General features: G+C 47.8%; 1 long non-coding RNA gene across 1 annotated transcript in view; it reads left to right on the top strand.

Moving 5' to 3' along the window:
• Positions 1-2,299: 2,299 nt before the first annotated feature.
• The window catches only part of LOC133137594 (uncharacterized), a 54,885-nt gene continuing 35,057 nt past the window's right edge, over positions 2,300-22,127 (top strand). Inside the window, exons 1-2 of the long non-coding RNA XR_009709615.1 lie at positions 2,300-2,618; positions 10,612-10,762. This is a non-coding gene — a long non-coding RNA (uncharacterized LOC133137594). The remainder of the gene's footprint in view (positions 2,619-10,611; positions 10,763-22,127) is intronic.

Genomic DNA, 22,127 nt, shown 5'->3' with positions numbered 1-22,127 from the left:
AAGTATCCATCCCCTCCCCCTGTAAATTAAGAAGGGCACGCATAACATGAGATCCGGAAGAGACTATCGTCTGCACTCATAAAGTGCGTTGAAATTGGCACTGGTAAAAATGATTCTAAGAACAGTGGGTGTGTTCCGCTTAATGTTAAGAATCTGGTTGAACATGACTCTCAATCTCACCTTTTAAGGCTTAAAGGGATAGTTCACATTCTTAGGTTTTTAAAAATAATTTAACTTCAATCTATGTTGTCATATTTCCCTGCACAGTTTGTGTGTGATGAAGGGTATTCTGGATATTCACTGATGTTTCTGATGACCTGCTGGCTTTACAATGGCTGGCATAGGCTCATTCAAGGGCTTGTGGCTTCTCCTAAGAAGCTTGCAAGGTGGTGTTACATTACATTACATTAATGGCATTTGGCAGACGCTCTTACCCAGAGTGACTTACAGTTTATTAGACTAAGCAGGAGACAATCCTCCCCTGGAGAAATGCAGGGTTAATGGCCTTGCTCAAGGGCCCAACGGCTGTGCAGATCTTATTGTGGCTACACCGGGGATCGAACCACTGACCATGCATGTCCCAGTCATGTACCAGTTAGAACTATTTCCTATGCACATGCAACCTGAAACCGTGTCTACTCAAGGAAAGAAGGCCCGGCACAAATGTGTGAAGAAATCAGAGTAAGCTGTTCATACATATAGCTTTCATGGGGAAATCTTGTAGGAAGACTAGAAGTGGATAAATGTTATTGTGGCTGGTGAAAAGCATTCATTTTCTATTTTACATGTTTTACAGTTATCATTGTTTAGTTATGTTGGTTGTACGTTACATGTTGTTCATATATTCATGACTTGTGTACTATTGTGTATAATTTGTATATATTATTGCTTAATTTTATTATTGAATAAATTGCTTTGGCAATACAAATGCCTATTCTGTCATGCCAATAAAGCACCATTGACTTGACTTGAATTGAAAAGCAATTATTATGCGATTTATTTTCAATAGGGTAGCGAACAGCTTGTCAACAGGCTATGGTTCTTGCATTTGCTGTCTCTCTGGGCTCCATAGGTCTCCCCCATAGGGAATCACTGCTCTTCCAGCCCTGATCTTTGCACTCTTATTGTGTTCGGTCTGGATATGGGTGTCTGCTAAATACCTTTAAAGAACGGTAAAGATATCTTCTGAAAAATCCAATCTTGAGCAGAGGCATATTTGACCGGTCTATCGCCCTTTGTCTACATCGATCTTTTGCTGTCTAACTGCCGCTGATGAATGGAGATTCTGCCTCGTTCTGGAGGGGCCTCTGATCATCTAAAATCCTTTAAATTACGTCTGTTTTGCCCAAAACCCAAAACAAATTATGTGATTGACACTGGGTGCCAAGCATTGAAAACTGTATGGTTATTGGTTCAACCTTTTCACTTTTCAGACCCTTGTCAAGCTGAGATAAGAGAGAAGGAGGAGGGGTTGAAGTGCTAACATGAAAGTGCTGATTGTTTATTGGCATAGAACTACATCCTTTGTGTCATAAAGGGTGTATTTTAATATGTCAATTGGTGTGACTTATACTTAGCCACTTCCCAGCATGTAAATGATTTGATGACTCAAAGGGCAAGAGGAGTAAAATGCAAATAAAAAAATTAAAAATAAATAAATAAAAAGAAAATACATAAACAAATAAACAAACACTATTGAATATTACAATATATGTACAGTATAACATTTTATTAAAAATGTATTATTTGTATTTACTTATAAATACAACATAAAAAGTAACCATGGTATGATAACTAAGGGAACCATAGTTAACTACGTTCCCTCAGTTAACTATGATAACTAAGGAAACCATTAGCACGCGCGCTTCCTGTCGAGGAAACCACACGTTGGACTGTTCCGAAGTGCGTTGCCCAGCAATCTACTTGCAAACAAAACATTCGATCAAATTCAAACCTTGGGATTACAGCCTCTCCTCTACGTTCACTCCACGGCGTGAAAGGAAACACTAATAAACAAGCACCTTAACGGCGCCTGCTTTGTTATGTAAACTAACATGAGTTTGCCGAAAGGTAGTCTTTTCCGCAACCCGGAAAAGTATATAAACTCAGTGCGCAGTTGCGTTGCACAAATCTAATTGTGACCTCAATGCATACATTCTCCAAAATGAATCACGGCTATTGTCGTGTATTGTCCATAAAATATGCACACAGAACACACGCCCACTTTTCATGCAAAAGTGTTGGTAAACATGCGCCATTTGGGACACTTCCTGTTGAGATGAAATACAATAGAATATGGTGTATGAGCAGACTTGAAATCCCTGCACCTCACTCAGAGACGTTATAATTTCAGTCGTTTACTCAAGAGTGGGGATTTGTGTTGCAGAGTTCTTGGCTGGCGTTCCCCGTGGCAGCGCATCGAACCCATGACGTCACGCACTGTATCTGACTGTATGCAGAATGTTCCGCTGAGCGCGTGCTGCTCTGAGCACATGGAAAGACGTCGAGATTTAGCTGCATGCGAAAGTGCGCTATTGTGCCCTCAAAGAAATTTACAACTCTTAATATGGAATACTCCCCAAGTGTACACCTAAGAAGTGTGGCAATTCGAAGAATTGGTAAGGTTTTTTAATTTTTTTATCCCTTACCCCCCTTACACGATGTTTTGTTTTATAATGAGCACAAGGATGAAAAAGATAAGCGGAGCTAATTCGATCTGCGCTCAGTTGATTTTCTGTGCTAACACATTATTCTAAAAGTGTAAGCATAAATAGTTACTCTATGTAGATATCGATTTGTGAACTATAAATATGACGTGATTTGGAATCACATCAATAAATAGGCTATTATCGATGGCTAACATAGTTACTTTATATAATTTATTTTATTGTGATAATGCCAAGCGGCTGAAATATTATTGGTCTATTATTCTATGAAGATGTTGCGGTGTTTAGTTAGTTTAATTCTATAAGCTAAAATGCTAGCTAACACGTTTCAGATAGTCTGCCCATCCCCCAAATCCATAGGAGCACCTATCTACCTGTTATGCCCCTTAGCAATACTGTGTATATTACACAACAGGCCTGTTATTAAACAATTGATTAATATCGTTTAATAAATAATAAAATAGTTAATACTATAGGCAGTTAATCATGAATCTGACATGTCTTCCAAGTAGGTTCTTCCCAAGTATATGGCTACCCAGGTCATTTGCATGAGTATTTTTCACATTGAGCTGCATAGCAACGTTTTCTTAAACATGAATGAATAAGCAACATGTTTTGGTTCCAGCATTGCAGCCCTAGCCTGCCATGCTATTCGGTGTTATGTCTCCTCTGTGCATGGGAATACGAAACAGTATGACAGGCTGGACCAACTTATTTGTACATGCGGCTTATTTGTGCCTATAATATTCTTTTGTCCTGTCATAATACCAGCTATACATTTCTCTTCTTTAAAATGGAGAATTAGCCCCCAGGTTTTTTTTTGTATTTGAGAGCTGAGTGCAGAATTGTCCCCGTCCAAGTGTCATTGTTTTGCAATGAAGGCATCAAAAATATATGTATATAAAATTCAAATAGGAATCAAATATAGATCTTTGTTTTCTCATTATTTCATCCTCCAAATATATTCCGGTCGTGTAGTGTGGAAAGTGTTTGCTGCTTAATGACTTACATGGTTAGACGGCCACCACTGCAACACCAGCTACAATTCGGCTCCACAATAGACACCATGATAAAATGTGTTTTAAGATATGAGTTATGGCACAATGAGAATTTGCGTCTCATTTTAGGTCGAGGGTAAATCGGATATTTTCGAGCCAGCGTCTCCATTTTATCTGGCAGAGTAATACTCATGTAAATTACGACACCCTTGCTCCACTCAATTTCCTCAATGTTTAACACTTAGTTATGCAAAGCTTTCTAGCATGTAAACTTACGGGAAGCATTGATACCTGTGAAGTGATAGTGACAAGGTTTCTGGACACCTTGCAACCTTGTTTGGGAGAGACATTAATAGCAGGTGTTTCAGAATGTTTAAGCAGCCATTCAGACTGCCCTGTATACATGCATAGTTGCAGAATATAGATGTAGATTTCCATACATATGCATTCGAACCTGTGCCTTATAAAACTAAAAGAAAGTAGGGTACTCCGAGGTTCCTAGTAGTTTTTTTTGTAGGTTTGGCATAATAAATTTAAGCGGACCAAATGAAGAGATGCCACCTTTATTGAGGCTTTGACGAGCTAGTTAACTCATAATAAGCAAGTGCGACCGTTTGTTAAAATTGATGAATGCTCTTATTGTGCTTTGGGCAGGGTAGGGTAAAGCGCATGCCCCTTAGAGACCGACGTCCGGTGAAAGAGGGGGAATCTGGGCCTGCTGGCTCCCTGTCAGTCGAGCCGTCCCTCTGCGGGGGAGCACCCGTAGCAGGAGCCTTTACAGGCTCCGTCGTCCTCCATTTTAAATTAACTCTGCGTCTCCTCTCACCGAACGCCGCTGCGAAAGCGCTACCGTCGCCGAAGCACAAGCCCTTAATGTCAGCAGTGCCACGGCTAATGGTGAGGATGCTAGTGGGAGGGGCTTGTGACCGATCATGTGATTGCGGGGGCAACCAGCCGATTGGCTTCTTTAGGAGGCCAAAGTCTAGACGTAGACCCTTTGTGCACATTCTTATCCTTTCGTTTTCTGGTTGGGCCGACACGGGGCCTGCCCTGGCTATTAGCCGATATTTAGTACCCAAGTCCAGATCTTTAGACTAACGGACTGAAACGGTTAAGTTAGAGATGGTGGGTGACTGTACACAAGTGAAGGGGAACCTGTTTGCATAGCCAAAATGCTAGTACTAGCTGAGGGATCGGCTCCATTGCGGTTTGAAGACATCTGGTAGTGTGTGGAGCAGGAACGATCGGGAGCTTCGACCCTGCAGGGCACCAGAGGCAGGGCTTGGTTTCATTACAGCGTCTCTGTATCGAGAGAGAGAAGGGAACTTATATGGTCGTCCAGCTTCACGTCTTCTCACCAGCTGTATGGATAATACTCCACCTCAGAGGAAGCTTTCAGTGTCAGTGTTTCCCCTACATGGAGGCAGCAGCAACGCAGCACCCCTGCTGAATTTCTGGCACCTCTGCTAGATATGTCTAAAGCTATTGTTGGAGCTAAATGGGCCCATTGGCTTATAATGGTTCTGTTAAAACAAACGTTGTGGCCTATATTATGTTGTAAAACATTTTTTTCCTTGGCACGACTATCAACAGAAAATTAATCTTTTGGCATATTGTTCGTATTCAGGCATGAAACTTGTGTAAATGCTGGTACTCATTTAATTGTACTTTTCATTTAGCATCTTTGGTTGTTGTTGGTTGTTAGTTGTTTCAGGGAGAGTTATGGGAGTGTCTTGCAGTGCTGTTTGCTAGCTGTGACCTACTGGCTGAGGTTCATGAATGGGGCCCAGACGGTTAACAGTTCAAGCCCCAGTATAGCCTGGATAAGATCCTCACAGCTGTTTGTCCTTGAGCAAGGCCCGTAACCCCACACTGCTCCAGGGGGGGATTGTCCCCCGCTTAGTCTAATCAACGGTAAGTCGCTTTGGATAGAAGCGTCAGCCAAATAACATTATTTTCTTTAAATTATAATTGAATCCTGCTGATGCAGACTCCTGGTCTAGTAATGAAATAGCTGGGGCCTGAATCATGTGACTGTAGGGTCGGCCTGCAGGGCCTGAGGCGCCAGGATCCCAGAGTGAACCTCAGTAACTCAGATTGAGCTCAGGGGGCAGTCGGCCTGTTTAAACACCCACGCTGTCCCGATGACATCATCCTTTTCCTGCGAACTCTGGCCACTCCCCCTCGGCGCTACACTGTGTCCAGTTTTTGGAAGTCCCCCCCCCCCCCCCCCATGTTGACTGAGTGCTTCTGGCAGCCAAGCTCAATGTTTTCAGTGCGGGAGATGTGGGGCCAAGAGGCACGCTCAGAATGCAGAAACCCAGAGCAGGGAAAGGGCTGAGCTTTCTTCCGACGAAAGCAAACGAACGGCCCAGAGACGGAGGAGATAAGCCTAATGCCTAATGCCTAATGGCTAGCTTCTGTTCCGCAGCTGGAAGGAATTTTGATTGGACCCTTATCAACCATAATAATGACGTTTACTGGGCTGGCGTTAAGGGATATGCACACTGCATTGTGGCATAGCAGCTGTTTGGAAAATGGCTAAAGATGCTTTCATGGAAATTAAGTGCTTGGCTTGGTTCTGGGCCAACACGTCTGTATCCTGTTATTTAAGCGAGATGAAAGACGAGGTACAGTTTAGTCCCGTTTGCGGAGAGAGGGTATGCTGTACATCCCTCTCGGAAAAGGCGCCATGCATTACGCATGTGTCAATATATGATTTGTGTATATTATACAAAGTAAATAATATATTTCACAATCTTTCTTTGGTGAATTCACCAGTCTGTATTTGTACAGCAAAAAAAGGACATATTTATTTTTTGTGTAATATCTGAAGCATATTCTGTGAAGGAGAGATTTGGGACATTGGCTCTTATACAGGCTTAGGCCTACCTGCTGTATTACCTCAAATGTACAGTCTAATCTCATTTTCCCATTGTTTTATTGAAGCTGTAAATTATCTTAGCTTCAGCATGGGATATGGGCTACTGGTGGTATGCCACTGATCCCTTCCTCTTCCCATAGTCCTCGCATCACTTCAGTGTACTGCTTACATCCCATAATTCTCGCACCTCAAAGGAACATCCCTCATTCGTACCCTGAAAGTTTGGTGCTTCCTCAGCGGTTTGAAGGTAAAGGTTTTCCCAGTGGGATCATATCCCATCCCCACAGAAGTCGATTTAGCCTCCTGCTAATCAAACATAGAACACTTGAATTTTCCCTCCCTTTGTGGTGAATTGCTGAGATTCCTGTGAATTGGCCGGTGCTGTTGCCTGGCAGCCGGCCGAGGCTCTCACCTCCTGGGGAAACGCGAGCGTAGCGTTGAGCTTGGCTGGAGTAATGTCATCTGTGACACGACCCGGTCTGAGTCACCGTGTCAGGTGTCCTTCAGTCAGGGTCGTGAAGGGTGAAAGGTCACATTTCACTCCCAGTTTCCTCTTTCTGTAATTAAATCGTGAAATTACTGGAGTGGATCTCTAGGTCATTTTGTAAAACTTGGGGCAAACTAGTTTTACAAAATACTTCAAGCCTACAAATATAGCAGACACCAACCCTGAGTACAGACTGTCCTTCCACCAAAAGTACATTTAGACCAAGGCTGTGTGTCTTAACAGGAGAGAAGGTTTACGTATTGCACCAAATACCAAATACCTAAAAACCAGATTACTTATTGCACTCACACATTTTTAGGCTCTCTGTAGTGCTTGTATTTTTTGGGCCTAATGAACAGAAAGCGTAAGTGAATTCAAGTAATCTGGTTTTCTATTTTTAGACCAATAGCCTTCACGGAATAAAGTCAAAATCCTTTTTTAAAAATGCTAAGTCAGAAAATGGAGCCCTTCTCTGCCTGTGGGTCCCCTCTCTTCCTGTCTCACAGTGATTTTTAGAGGCAGTAGAGCTGGATTTCAGGAAGAAGCCATTGGCTCATCGCCTGGCCTTTGTGGTGAGTCACAAAAAAGGTAGAAAAAAAGAAACAAATTGCCAGGGGGGGTGGGTGGGTTTATAGACCCCCGTGTGGGTTTCTGGGAGCGGGGTGCCAGGTCTGAAGGCTGCTCTTAACTAAAGGGGGGGTGGAAACGCAGATAGGTCTGTTTCACGGCCTTGGAAAGCCTCCTGAAGGTGAGCGTGCCGCCCTCGAGCCGGCTTCCATTGGGCTGCAGGGCTGTCCATCTCCGCACAGCGCGCAGTTTTCATTTATACAGCGCCTTTATCCAAAGCGCTGTACAATTGATGCTTCTCATTCACCCATTCATACACACACTCACACACTCACACACTCACACACTCACACACTCACACACCGACACACTCACACACTCACACACCGACACACCGACGGCCATGCAAGGCACCGACCAAGGCACCGACCAAGGCACCGACCAAGGCACCGACCAAGGCACCGACCAAGGCACCGACCAAGGCACCGACCAAGGCACCGACCAAGGCACCGACCAAGGCACCGACCAGCTCGTCAGCAGCATTTGGGGGTTAGGTGTCTTGCTCAGGGACACTTCGACACAGCCCGGGCGGGGGATCGAACCGGCAACCCTCCGACTGCCAGACGACTGCTCTTACCGCCTGAGCCAATGTCACCCCTTAAATGAGGAGCCGTCCCGCGTTAGAGAGGGTTTACGACGTACGTGAAGGTGTTAATAATAATGTGATGGGGCAGGGTCGGCCGTCAGAGTTCATTCTACTCGCTTCAACCCATGACACTACATACGAGATGAAAAGTATTTATTTATGAACCACGTTTAAAGGAGTAACGTGGTGTGGTGGTTGAATGCGACATTTGCCAGTTGTCTTCAGGCCACAATATCCATCCATCCATCCATTATCTGAACCCGCTTATCCTGATCAGGGTCACAGGGGGCTGGAGCCTATCCCAGCATACATTGGGCGAAAGGCAGGAATACACCCTGGACAGGTCGCCAGTCCATCGCAGGGCACACACACCATTCACTCACACACTCATACCTACGGGCAATTTAGACTCTCCAATCAGCCTAACCTGCATGTCTTTGGACTGTGGGAGGAAACCGGAGTACCCGGAGGAAACCCACGCAGACACGGGAGAACATGCAAACTCCGCACAGAGAGGCCCCGGCCGACGGGGATTCGAACCCAGGACCTCCTTGCTGTGAGGCGGCAGTGCTACCCACTGCACCATCCGTGCCGCCAGGCCACAATATATTTTTTATTATTTATTATCATTTAAATGTATTTCTAAAAACGTATTTTTCGAAGCCTAAATTTCCGACGATAAAAGTTCAGAAACATATTTCATTAAAACTGCCCATCATTCTGTTCTTTCATTTGAAGCAGGGGGGGAGTCGACGGATTAATTTGCCTGCTCTGTGGTGGGGGTTCGAAAACACAAACTATTGTCAAAACATGAAATGTAGATGAAGCGAAATGCTAATGAAAAAAGCTAGGCTAACTCTGGAGTCTGATAAATTCATCTCTTTGTATAACTAAAGCCGCATAAAAGTGTTTTGAAACGGCATGAAACGGAGCCCTGCTGTTTGGATAAACACGGTAAAGCCAGTGGAGACACGCCGCGTGTCTCTTTCGCTCCTTTCAAATGTGTTTCGTACGGAGATAAGAGCGCGTCTAATACAGAGCTCGAAAAAAAATATCTCCCCGCCACTTCATACAGAGGGTGTTCGGCCAGACCGGCGGTCCTGGACACGTTTGCAAGATTATGTAACTGTCTGCACGGCGCGTAATTCATGCGCCAGCTGGTGTAGAGCTCTCTGTGTGTGTGTGTGTGTGTGTGTGTGACTTCTTTTACAGCATAGGGAGTTCTGAGAGGCAGGGGAACAGAAGGGAGGAGGGGACCAGAATGATTGACATCTCAGTTTGTGGCTACTGTGCAGTCAGCAGGGGCGGAACCGGGCGGGGGGGGTGGATTTGGGTTTGGGGTGTCGGGGGGGTGCGGCAGCCGTGCGGCACAGACCCCCCCAGGGGATAAAAAGGCCCTGGCAGGGCTTTGTTGGGGGGAGAGGGGCGGGGGGCGGTGTTCATACTATTAAGTGGAAAAAAGCTGCTGAGGGACCGGAATTTCTGTTCACTTCTTTTTTCCAGGAGCAGGGGAGGGTTCAATAGAGGCTGCTCTCTCTCTCTCCCCCTCTCTCCCCCTCTCCCCTTTTCTCTCTCTGTCTGTCTCTCGCTCTCCCTCCCCCTCTCCCCCTCTCTATCCCTCTCTTTCCCCCTCTCTCTCTCTCTCTCTCTCTCTCTCTCTCTCTCTCTCCGCATCCCAGGATTGTGATGAGCCCAGCAGTACTGTTCTATGTGTTCTGTGGATTAGCGGGAATTCTCCCCCCCCACTGGATTTACCGCCACAATAGTCAAAGCCCAGCCGTCGACATTCCACAGCACGCTTTCAGGGAAGGGAGGGGGAGAGGGAACGGGCGGGGGAGAGAGAGGGGAGAGAGCGAGGGAAGGAGGGAGCGGTGGAAGAGAAGAGGGAAAGGGCGGACGGCCCATGGAAGCCGCAAGACTGTGGTGGCAGAGCAGACGCTCCTCAAAGCCTGTCTGAAGCACTGCCAGTCCACTGCCACCACGAGGGAGGGAGGGAGAGAGGGAGAGAGGGAGGGAGGGAGAGAGGGAGGGAGGGAAAAAGAGGGAGAGGTATTTTTCTCAGTATATTTTCTTTTCCCATTGCAGATGGCTAGCTGTACTGTATTTTCTGTATTTCTTTTTTTCTCTTTTAATGCGGTGGTATTTTACTGCATTTTTCTCTAATGTGTATATTTTTTCTCTGGAGTGAATAACAGAGGGAAGGTGGGTAGGGAGGAGGGATATAATGAGAGAGTGTTCGGAGGAGGAGGAGGAGAGCGAGGCTTAAGCCTGGATCAGGAGCCGCAGTAACTACAGGAAAGTTACTGTAAACAGGAAAGGGTCACGGGGCGAACAGCACAGCTGACTTCTGTTCTTTTGTCCAGGTTTGTCACAGCGCCAGACTGAAGAATGACTTTGAACCGGATTGACCCGGGCTGGTGTGGAACCCGAAACGGCGGGGTTCGGAGGCGCCCCGCCGGTCTGGCCTCGGAGGACGGAGCGTCGTGTGCTTGAGCCGGCCGTCCCGTCCGTGAGGTGCGTCAGCCGAAAGAGCCCCGCGCCCCCCCGCTTCTCAACGACGCCCAGCGCTACAGCGCGCCATTCAAATCCGATCCGCTCTCACGCGTCACCTCGCGTTACAGTAATGTAGCTGACGCTTTTATTCAAAGTGACGTACAGTTGATCAGACTAAGCAGGGGCCGATCCTCCCTGAAGCAATGGGGGTTTAAGGGCCTTGCTCAAGGGCCCAACGGCTGCGCAGATCTTATTGTGGCTGCGTTGCGGCTGCATTGGGGCTTGAAGCACCAAATTTCCAGGTTGTAGTCAAGCACATTAAGCCCTAGGCTATAGGCTGCCCCTAATTGATGACCACCCCCCCACACAGCTGGTGAACAAAACCATTAAAAAAAAACCCCAGTGTGCCTTTTAACCCTTTAATTCGAACGCAGACGAAGCACTCAAAGCAGTTATTGTTATAGAGTTATAGAACACTATAACTCTGTTTTCTAAGGCCTGAAAGTGGCCAGTTGAAGAAGAAACAGCCCACCCTTATTACCGTTCGCACCGTTTGGCGTTTTTCCGAGAAATACGTCAATACGTCCACCTCAGCAGAAGAACGGCCGTACAAGAGGCGCTGCATCTGCAGGGCTTCAGATCAGCCCGCACTGGGCCTGTGGGTCTGTGGGGACGAGAGTGCGTTGAATGAGTGATTTGTAGATGCGGGTAGATGAACTGTGGAAACGCGCTTCCCGGTCGGAGGAAGCGTGCTGATTGAATCCCCCGGGGGACAGACAGGAAGTGATGCGGGTCCCCGTGAGGACGTCGGGCCGGACGCTCTTCCGCGCGCCTGGCACGTTTTCGGGGATGTGTGCGGAGGAAGCGCCCCGGCCGCGGCCCCCGCAGGTGCTGCTGTCTGCGGGGCGGTCATCGTACGCAGACCCGCAACGGGAACAGCGGACGTCTCTACGGCCGCGCTTCCTGTGGGCCGCCGCTTGCTGTGATGTCATTTCCTGCTCATTCATAGCCTTTTCTTTTCTATGCTGATTGGATAGGGGCTCAGACGCTGAACGTGTAACCGGCAGGTGGCACGAAGCAAATCCAAAATGGATGTCTTTCGACACCCTGGAGTGCGGGGCGGGGGGGGGGGGTACTTACCTTAAATTGCATTAGCACCAGCCATGCGTGTCAGTGCACATGAATAATACCTAAATTGGATAATATGTCAGTTTCTGGCTGTATAAGATATCGCGGATAAAGGCAATGAATTAATAACGATGTGGTAATAAAATGAATTGGTCCCATTCTCTCAATGGAGTGAGGTGTGTGTGTGTCTGGTGCGGGACACATATAAGAGGGACAATAGCTTTTCATAGGCCTATCGTATGACCATAGAGACTTTTGAGTAGATAGAGTTGCGCCCAGCACTCAGCCGATCCCTGCGCTTTGTTTAATGCATTTTTAAAACAATCCTAATGTGGAGTAAGTGCCACGTTCCCCATCGCCCAGACCTGGGGACGAGACTGCTACTCCACTTTCTCCCGGGAACACTTAGGGAGATTGTGGCTCCCCGCTGTATCGACAGTGTGACAGTGTGGTTAAACTCTGTTTAATAATGCGGCCTAATCCTTTAGGCGAGTCGGCCATTACGCGGGGCTTTTCAGGGTGAAATGGCGGCCCGTAATTATTTCCTTTTTAGGAAAAGAGAAAGAAAATATAAAGTTACTGAATTCCTTTTGCTTAGAATGGAGAAAGTGACAGTTGGAAAAATGTGATTGTTGTGGTGTTGTGCTTTGCTGAAGCATAATCGGCGTACAGGTCACGCAAACGTCACTCTTTTGTTCAGCAGCCCTTAAGGCCAGGATCTTCACATGCACCTCCTGTACTGTGTGTGTGTCTGTGTGTGTGTGTGTGTGTGTGTGTGTGTGTGTGTGTGTGTCTGTGTGTGTGTGTGTGTGTGCGTCTGTCTGTGTGTGTATGTGTGTGTGTGTCTGTCTGTGTGTGTGTGTGTGTGTGTGTGTCTGTCTGTCTGTGTGTGTGCGTCTGTCTGTGTGTGTGTGTGTGTGTGTGTGTGTGTGCATCTGTCTGTGTGTGTCTGTGTGTGTCTGTGTATCAGTGAGACGCAACATATGGGATCCTCAGACTCCCTCTCTTCTGCTTTAAAGGACGTTAACAGGAAGCAGACTGTAAACAAGTGTTGGAATAGCTGTTAACACCCCCCACCTCCTCCTCCTCCTCCTCCTCCCACTTTCTCCCTCCTTCCCTGGCCGTGCTCAGTGCTCAGGACTCACAGTCACACAGCAGCGCCCCCTACTGATGCAGCGACGAGGCGACGCCAGTTTAATGAGACACACTCACTCACACACACACATTTTTACATTTTACATTTTAGTCATTTGGCAGACGCTTTTAATCCAAAGCGACTTACAAGTACATAGGTTCTACCATAAGTCAGAGCATCACATCCAGAACTAGCGAAGTACCCATGAAATGCTGTTCTAAACATAGTTGTCATCATAAGTGCATTTTTTCTTCTTTTTTTTGGGGGGGGGGGGGGGGGGGGTTAGACAAGGATAGGGATATCAGAAAGGAGGGGCAGGGGAAATCAGGAGGGAGGACTAAGGTAGAGTTTGAAAAGGTGGGTTTTGAGTCAGCATCGAGATAGGGGGAGGGATTCTGCTGTCCTGACAGTGGTAGGCAAGTCATTCCACCACTGAGGAACCAGAACGGAAAACAGGCGTGAACGTGCAGCTTGACCGCCAGGTGCATGTAGAGAGGGAACCGTAAGGCGACCAGAGCTGGCAGACCGGAGTGGTCTAGCTGGGGAGTAGGGAGTGATCAAGGATTGTATGTAAGGTGGGGCAGTCCCCTTAGCAGCCTGAAATGCCAACACTAGGGCCTTGAAGCGGATGTGTGTGGCAATAGGAAGCCAGTGGAGGCCAATGAGAAGTGGGGTGACATCAGCCGACCTGGGCTGACTGGTGATCAGGCGGGCTGCACCATTCTGGACCAGCAGGAGGGGCTTGATGGCACACGCTGGGAGACCGGCTAGGAGGGAGTTGCAGTAATCCAGGCAGGAAATGACGAGTGCCTGGACTAGGAGCTGGGTGGCTTTCTCAGTCAGGAGATGACGGATACGGCGTATATTATAGAGAAAGAACCTGCAGGTTCTGGCAGTGGAGGATACTTGTGGAGCCAGGGTGAGGCAGTTATCAAGAGTCACCCCAAGATTCTTTGCCGTACGGGAGGAGGAAACTACGAAGTCCTCAACAGTCAATGAGAGGTCGATTGACGAAGAGGACTTAGCAGGGATGTAGAGAAGCTCAGTTTTGGCAAGGTTGAGCTTCAGGTGGTGGGAAGTCATCCACGCAGAGATATCACACACACACACACACATACACACACACACACATACACACACTCACACTCACACACACACACACACACACACACACACACACACACACACGCTCACACACATACACACATACACTCACACACACACACACACATACACACACACACACACAGACACACCAGTGCAATAGCACAAGGTGCAGAGTCAGGAAGCGTAGAGACACACACACACACACACACACACACACCAGTGCAATAGCACAACACAAGGTGCAGAGTCAGGAAGTGTAGAGACACACACACACACACACACACACACACCAGTGCAATAGCACAAGGCGCAGAGTCAGGAAGAGTAGAGACACACACACACACACACACACACACACACACCAGTGCAATAGCACAAGGCGCAGGGTCAGGAAGAGTAGCGATTGTGAAACAATGAGACTCACACACTTGTTGTAATGCTCGAACATCTGAGTTTTAATCAGTGGAGCTGATGTTTCGGCCGTACCAAGCCTTCGTCAGAATATGCGTCTAGCCCCCAGAGCGGGTTCCAGAGCGGGTTCAGGGGCGGGTTCAGGTGCGGGTTCAGGCGCGGTCAGGGCCTTGGTTTCAGCGCGGGGCGTCCCAGGCAAGGGCTGCGGGGTGCAGTGTAAATATCAGAGGGGCAGAGGAGCCCCCCTGGTGAGCGGGGGCAGTCGGCGGAGCTCCAGGTCAGTGAGCCAGTTCTGAGCATCGCCGCGGGAGACGGCTCAGCCCGGCGGGGGTCCGCCGTGGGGCCGTGGTGGAGCCGTGCGCCGCCAGTCAAACAGAGAGCTGCAGACCCCCCAGAGTGAGGGTGAAGAGCCCCCCTGCGCCTGCCGAACCGACCCCTCCCTCTCAGCCACACCACGGTTCTTCTGTGGCCCGGCCTGAACCGCGTGTCACAGACAGGAGAGCCCTGTCCTGCAGACTGAGCCCCCTAAACCCCCCAAACCCCCCAAACCCCCCAAACCCCCGCCCCCATGCCGGGCGCCTGTCAGGATGGATTTGCCTGAGCGGCGCTGACCGCCACTGTGACCTTTGTGTGACTCACACCTCCCTGCTGCCCCCTACCAGCACACACACACACATACACACACATACACACTGATACTCACATACACACTCACACACACACACACACACACACACACACACGCATATACTGATACACACACACACACACACACGCACGCACATACACACTCACACACACACACACATACACACACTGATACACACACACACACACACATACACACACACACTGACACTCACATACACACACATACACACACACACACACACAAACACATACTGATACTCACATACACACACACACACACACACACACAAACACATACTGATACTCACACACACACACACACACACACACACACGCATATACTGATACTCACACACACACACACACACACACACGCACGCACATACACACTCACACACACACACACATACACACACTGATACACACACACACACACACACACATAAACACACTGATACACACACACACACACACACACACACTGACACTCACATACACACACATACACACACACACACACACAAACACATACTGATACTCACATACACACACACACACACACACACACACACAAACACATACTGATACTCTCACACACACACACACACACACACACACACACACACAAACACAGACTGATACTCACACTCACACACACACACACACACACATCCCCTTCTCTCACCCACGCCTGCCGTGTAACAGAATCTGCGATCGCGACACAGAGGGACAGTCCGCAGGCCCTAGATCCTCCGTCTCGGCCCAGAGCGGGGAGAGAGAGCAGCGGAGGCAGGGGATTGGCCGCTCGGTATCCGTGGCCGCGGCTGCCAGGGGAGCGGGTCAGCGGGTCGCACGGGGTCCGCACCACGCCCCACGCCCGCTAATGCGCTCACCGCGTGTAACGCACCTGACTCCTCTTTCGGCCGCGCCTCCACACGGGACACAACGGCGCCGCGGTGCCCCTCTGAAGAGCCGCTTCCCAGGGGAGGGTCCGGTTCCCTCCCGGCCCCCTATGTAAAGGAGTAGGCGATTGCCTGCCATCTGGAGAAAGTGATACTATCTCTGCTGATTCATACTGGAGAGAGTGCTCGCTCAGTCCACTGCCTCTCCCTCCCTGTCCTCTCTTCAGAGCTGAAACGCTAGATTCTGCCTTTCTTCCTCTCTCTCTCTCCCCACAGGCCCCTTGCAGCTCATGTGTAATGTGTGTCAGGCCAAGCCCTTTTAAACCGTCACATGTCAGTACAGAGAGAGAATACGCACACACACACACACACGCACATTCTGTATATACAGACACAGCTGCATACACAAATACGCATGCTTTCAGATACTCACACTTACACAAACACGCATGCATATTGTACACAGATTTACAATGGATACGCATACACATAAAAACGTCTGTGCATTCCCTTACATACAAAGACACGCACTACACATGTGCAAACAGACATTTGATCAGGTGGTTTGAAGGCCGGGTAAAGACAAGCGGAATTTTCCAAATTCAGTGGAAAATGAACGAAAGTTTAGTTCTAAGGAAAGAGGAACAGCCTTCTTGACACCAGCAGTCAAGCTCCACTTAATTTGTGTCACGATGACACTGTCATCGCTTCAGGTTTTTTTTTTCTAGCCTACATGTCTGAGTACTTCCAGGTTTTACATTGCGTTTTCTTATTTGCATTATATACGAATTGTAATTTTTATGCGAGTGGAAACAAATCTTGTTTAGTGTAATACTATTAAGCAGAATTGTTGAAGATACTGTTGAAACATCAGTTCTGTTGTGTGTGTGTGTGTGTGTGTGTGTGTGAGAGAGAGAGTGTGTAAGGATGGAGAGAAAACATTACAATTTCTAATTAGCATGACCTTTTCATTCATGGGCAGAGCATGACTTCCTTAAATGCTCAGGTAAGATAGCGGTCCACACTGTGGGAATGTATGCGTCTGTACATCTGCAGTTCCACAATTGTCTGTTGCGCGTTTACCTCAGGGAATTATTGACTCTCTCTAACGGCTTCAGAAGGACACTGTAAATCGTCTTTTGTTATTTGTCTTCAAAAGCCGGCGGCTTCACTGAAGTCCACCCCCCTGAAGTGCTCTTTTATTTGCATAGCAGGCCGTTGCGAACAACAACACAAACACGGCTACGAGGGGAAGGGGAGGCGCCGAGCTGGAAAAGCGTCTGTTTGACCTCCTTTGGAGACCCTCTTCACGACCGCACGGTCCCCACACATCACCTGAGGGGGGGTAGGGGTGTTGACACTTTCTGTACATTGACACTTTGCCTGTACTTCAGCTAGCACTCTGTCCGTCACGGGTCACAAACCAAAGTCCGCCGGCTGACGAAGATTTTCGGCAGCCGCGGTTGGGTCACCGTTGTTAACCATTCCTGTACAACTCAACTTTTGGGGTGGTTCATTAGTGGGTTGGTCTGATGCACCTCTGAACAGATTCCCGACACTGTCGCGTGGAAATGTTCGCACTACGAGGCAGACGTCACACAAAACGCATGATGGGAATAGTCAGTTGGGTACAGCGGGGGTTAATGAAATTGCATAAACCCTGTAACAGAATTACACATAGGGCTTCACGTTTTTACCCCTCAACCCCACAGCCCCCTCCCCCCTCACCCCATGCTCCCTGGTCAGTCCGTCCTGCGTTCGTGAAGCATTCTCTGGTCCTTACACGGACTCTGAAGTTTTATGTGACAGATTAATCCAGCGCAGAATTCCCGCGGCCTCATTCCGGGCCGCTGCGCTTGGGAAAATCGGCCCGGTTCCCTGGAGAAGACGCTCCGGTCAGATAGCCTCCCTCAGTCCCACGATCTCCAGAGGAGAACCCCGGCCCGTGCAAGGAAATGGGACTAGAAGCGCAGAAATGCTTGTGCCAAAGGAACATTAATAACCTCTGCACCCAACTTCCACCCCCATCGGAAGGCTAACTGTTCTTCTTTTGGTTCTTCGGCTTTTCAAAACAACGTCCGGCCTGTTGCCAGGTGCTTCCAGGAAGCGCCGGTGTAGAACGGCGGTATGGGAGGCAGCACAGGGAGAAGATTCCTCTGCCTGACTGCAGATCACTCCTCAGCCCGCAGACAGAAAGCAGAACCACGCCCTCGCGTTGAGGCGGGAGGCAGAGGTGGGGCTGGGCGTGGGTGGGTGGGCGGGCGGGCGGCGGGGAGGTTCAGGCGATGATTTTGTCATGTGGAGTCTACCCTCCCCCACCCTGGAGAAGACGTTGCTCAGAAACGAGCAAACTGTTGCTGTCTATTTTTTTCCCCCCCACCTTTCATATCTAAGGCTGTATCAGATCAGGGTGTGCTTTCTGCCGACCGAAGCCGGCATCCGTTACCGCAAATACCTGGGCGTGAGAAGCCCGTGGCTGATCACAACAGTCCGTTACGCAACTTTTGATTCGATTTTTCAATTTGATCTGCCTTTTTCTCCCACACAAAGCGTCCTAAGCCTGAAGGCCCAACACCTACACAATATCTCAGGACTAAAACAATCATCGTTTCATATCAAAGTATGCTGATGTTTGTGTATTGCCTGATTGTGTCTCACGAGAACTAGAAAATAAACAAGTATGGCATTATCCCATTGTGCTTAGAATAATTTTTAAGTACACAGTAGTCCTCCAAACATTGTTATCAGCATTTTCTCAAGGATGGTTGGATGGTGACGTAAGCCAAATATGTCAAGCATTCCATTACTTTATCCACATTTTTTTTTAGATTAGATTAGAAAACTTTATTGTCTGGAAAATTGTCTTTGGCTTTGCCACGGCTGCATTAAAAACAACAATCATAACATAAACACAGCGCAAGACATGAAAACAGCGCAAGGAGCTAGACAAAGTTTCCTCTAGTTTGGTCTTAGATATGCGACTTCCCAGAATGTTTTCACGGGTGTTACTTTCTATAGTTTTGCGCTCTTCCTTTTAACCTGGCACCTGTGACTAATACTTCTGAAGTGCTCCTGCCTCCATTACACGAATACAATAATAATTTGAAATGTAAAATATAATTGATATATAATAGTTTTTTTATGTCTGAGTTAGGCACTTTATCTGGAAGGAAGGCTGCCAGCGGTGTTGTTTATTGAGGTCTTGGTCAAAGTTCATGTCATGGCAGCCCTGACATAGCTGTTTTATAACTCGGGGTCGATTCTGTCGCAGTGCTAAAGCGGCACTGACGTTCCTCATGGCAGTATCAGCTGTCCTCGCTTCTGGACCACATTCCATGTGTTTGGGGGATTTGTTCTGACACTGAAAAAGTGGATAAACATAAACATTTTTGCATCGGTTCTTTATAGCTATATATTTTTTTTTAGGTTTTCTCAATTGAAAATGTTTAGGTTCATTCGAATTGTTCATTTTGGAAAACCTAAAAATATAGGTGTCACAAATTGATGTAAAAATAGTATTCATTTTAGGCTTTTCTTTTCAGTGAGGCTATACAGCAGTTTTCGAATTGATTTTCTTTTCTGAAGCTTGTGATTTTTTGTACCCAGAGGTCTCGACACATTCATAGTGTGCTTTCGTTTTGAGTTATCTGGTGTACAGTGCTTCCAGCACCGCTGTGCGTTTGTGCAGAACAGCGGTCTCGCTTTGCTGTATCTTGGAACAACATCCAGGAGACACAGTGGTTTTCGGTTAGTGCTGATTCACCTTGTGAATTTTACATGCTCCTCTCCGATTACCGCACAACACGCTCAGGACCAACTGAAAGTAACTGACACAAGCATGAGGCAGACAACACGCTCAGGACCAACTGAAAGTAACTGACACAAGCATGAGATAGACAACACGCTCAGGAGCAACTGAAAGTAACTGACACAAGCATGAGACAGACAACACGCTCAGGAGCAACTGAAAGTAACTGACACAAGCATGAGACAGACAACACGCTCAGGAGCAACTGAAAGTGACTGACACAAGCATGAGGCAGACAACACACTCAGGAGCAACTGAAAGTGACTGACACAAGCATGAGGCAGAGATAAAGGACGGAGAAGTGGTGCAGACTGTCTCTCGCTCTCTCTTTGTCTCTCTCACTCACTCGGTCTCTCCCTCTCTTTCTCCCTCTGTCTGTCTCACTCACTCTCTGTCTCTCTCTCCCTCTCTGTCTCTCTCCCTTTCTCTTTGTCTCTCTCACTCACTCTCTGTCTCTCTCTCCCTCGCTTTCTCTCTCCCTTTCTGTCTGTCTATCTCTCTTTGTCTCTCTCGCTCACTCTGTCTCTCTCCCTCTCTTTCTCTCCTCTCTTTGTCTCTCTCGCTCACTCTGTCTCTCTGTCCCTCTTTCCCTCTCTCCCTCTCTCTGTCTCTCTCTCCCTCTCTCTTTGTCTCTCTCGCTCACTCTGTCTCTCCCTCTCTCTCTCCTTCTTTCTCTCTTTATCTCTGTCTGCTTCTCTCTCTCTCTCTCTATAAAACAACTGCAATGTTTAAATCCCTCTCAATCAAACCAAATGTTCAGTCCCACTGAGGACAACAAGAATTCTAAATATGTTTGTTTTCTTTTTGAATTTGCATGTTATTCCCCCACTGTTGTCTGAACCCCCCCCTGTGCTTCCCCATGGGGAGTTTTGGGGGGGGGGGGGGAGAATGTAAATCTGCATACCATGACACACCTACAAAAGCCAGACATGAGCATTTATCTGCAGCACAATTACAGGGAGAGTTAACTCAGGTTAAATCTGCTTCTTAGATACTCCTTTGTAAGATACATTTCAATTGAGCTTACAGCATTTCCCCAAACTGTGTGGCTTAGTGGATAGTGCTCTAGTATACTACTGTAAATAGACCTTTCAGAGCGTTTTCACGAGCACAAGGAAAGCAGTTGGGTTTCAACATTTTTTTTTCATGTTTTAAACTACCCGATTAGTCACGGCCAGAACCAAACGCTTGGTCGTCAGCAGCATTTAATGTTAAATGTTGTTCGGTATTTTCAGCGCAAGCGGGTGCGAAACCTAATAAACGGAGTTCCCGGTGAGGCTGCTGCGCCTCTAAAGCGTTAAAAGGCCCGCCCGCCTGTGTCCCGCTGGATGTTTGCGCAGGATATAGAAACCCCTCTCATTACTAACGCCTGCGGGAACTTGAACTATGTCTGACTCAGACACTCAGAGAGGCCTTCCTCCTCTATTAGTCATGAGCAGCAGGCGGAAGCTCAGCGGAAGAGCAGCAGGCCAGATCAATTATACAAAATGGCTCCACTAATGGCTGTAAACTGATTAAGGACGTGCGTTACTGGAGGGCTGTGTTAGCCCTGGCTGTAAGGGGGGGAGAGAGCCGGGTCTCTAACAGGGCGGGACATTGTGCTTGCACAGCTGACTTGAGTTGCCTGTGGACTTGCGGTGGTCAGTGAGTGTGTTATTATGATTTTACTTGAAGAAAAAGAAAAAGCCCCTGTTTGCTTGAATAGTCACGGGCGGATAAATTCGTCCAGACACCCAGGACATCAATTTCTCTGTCGGGGGACTACCGAATGGTGGCACACGAACCCCAAGGGGGCTTTTACGAAGTTCGAATGGCTGAGTTTACTTGTCGTTTCTGTTTGGTGACCTTCAGTTGGTTCCTCTCTTGACTGGTTAAGTGGGTGAGAGTTCTTCTGTGCGAAGCGCCGATCACCGTTCCGACAGGACCGCGGAGCTTGGATTTCTGAAATTCCCCCCGCTTAACTAACTTTAGCTCAGGCTTGTCTGCTGCAGTCCGTGCCTGCGGCATGACTCTCTCTCCTGCCGGAGCCTGCTAAATTATTACCGAGGCAAGAGCAATCGCATTAAAGAAATACATCAGCACATTCATACTTTTAATGTGCCGTTTGCCCAGACTAATAGGATTCATTAGCTAATGCACGCTGGATATACGGTGGATGTATTTCATGGCACGATTGCTCTTGTAATAATATCCTGCCATGTGTGTTAATTTAAGTCGATGGTGATACTTGCGAAGGAATCTGTG

The sequence above is a fragment of the Conger conger genome, chromosome 9 (assembly GCF_963514075.1).
Source record: "Conger conger chromosome 9, fConCon1.1, whole genome shotgun sequence".
Classification (NCBI taxonomy): Eukaryota; Metazoa; Chordata; class Actinopteri; order Anguilliformes; family Congridae; genus Conger; species Conger conger.
The sequence above is the reverse complement of the archived record's forward strand: the minus strand, read 5'-3'. Positions and strand labels throughout refer to the sequence as shown.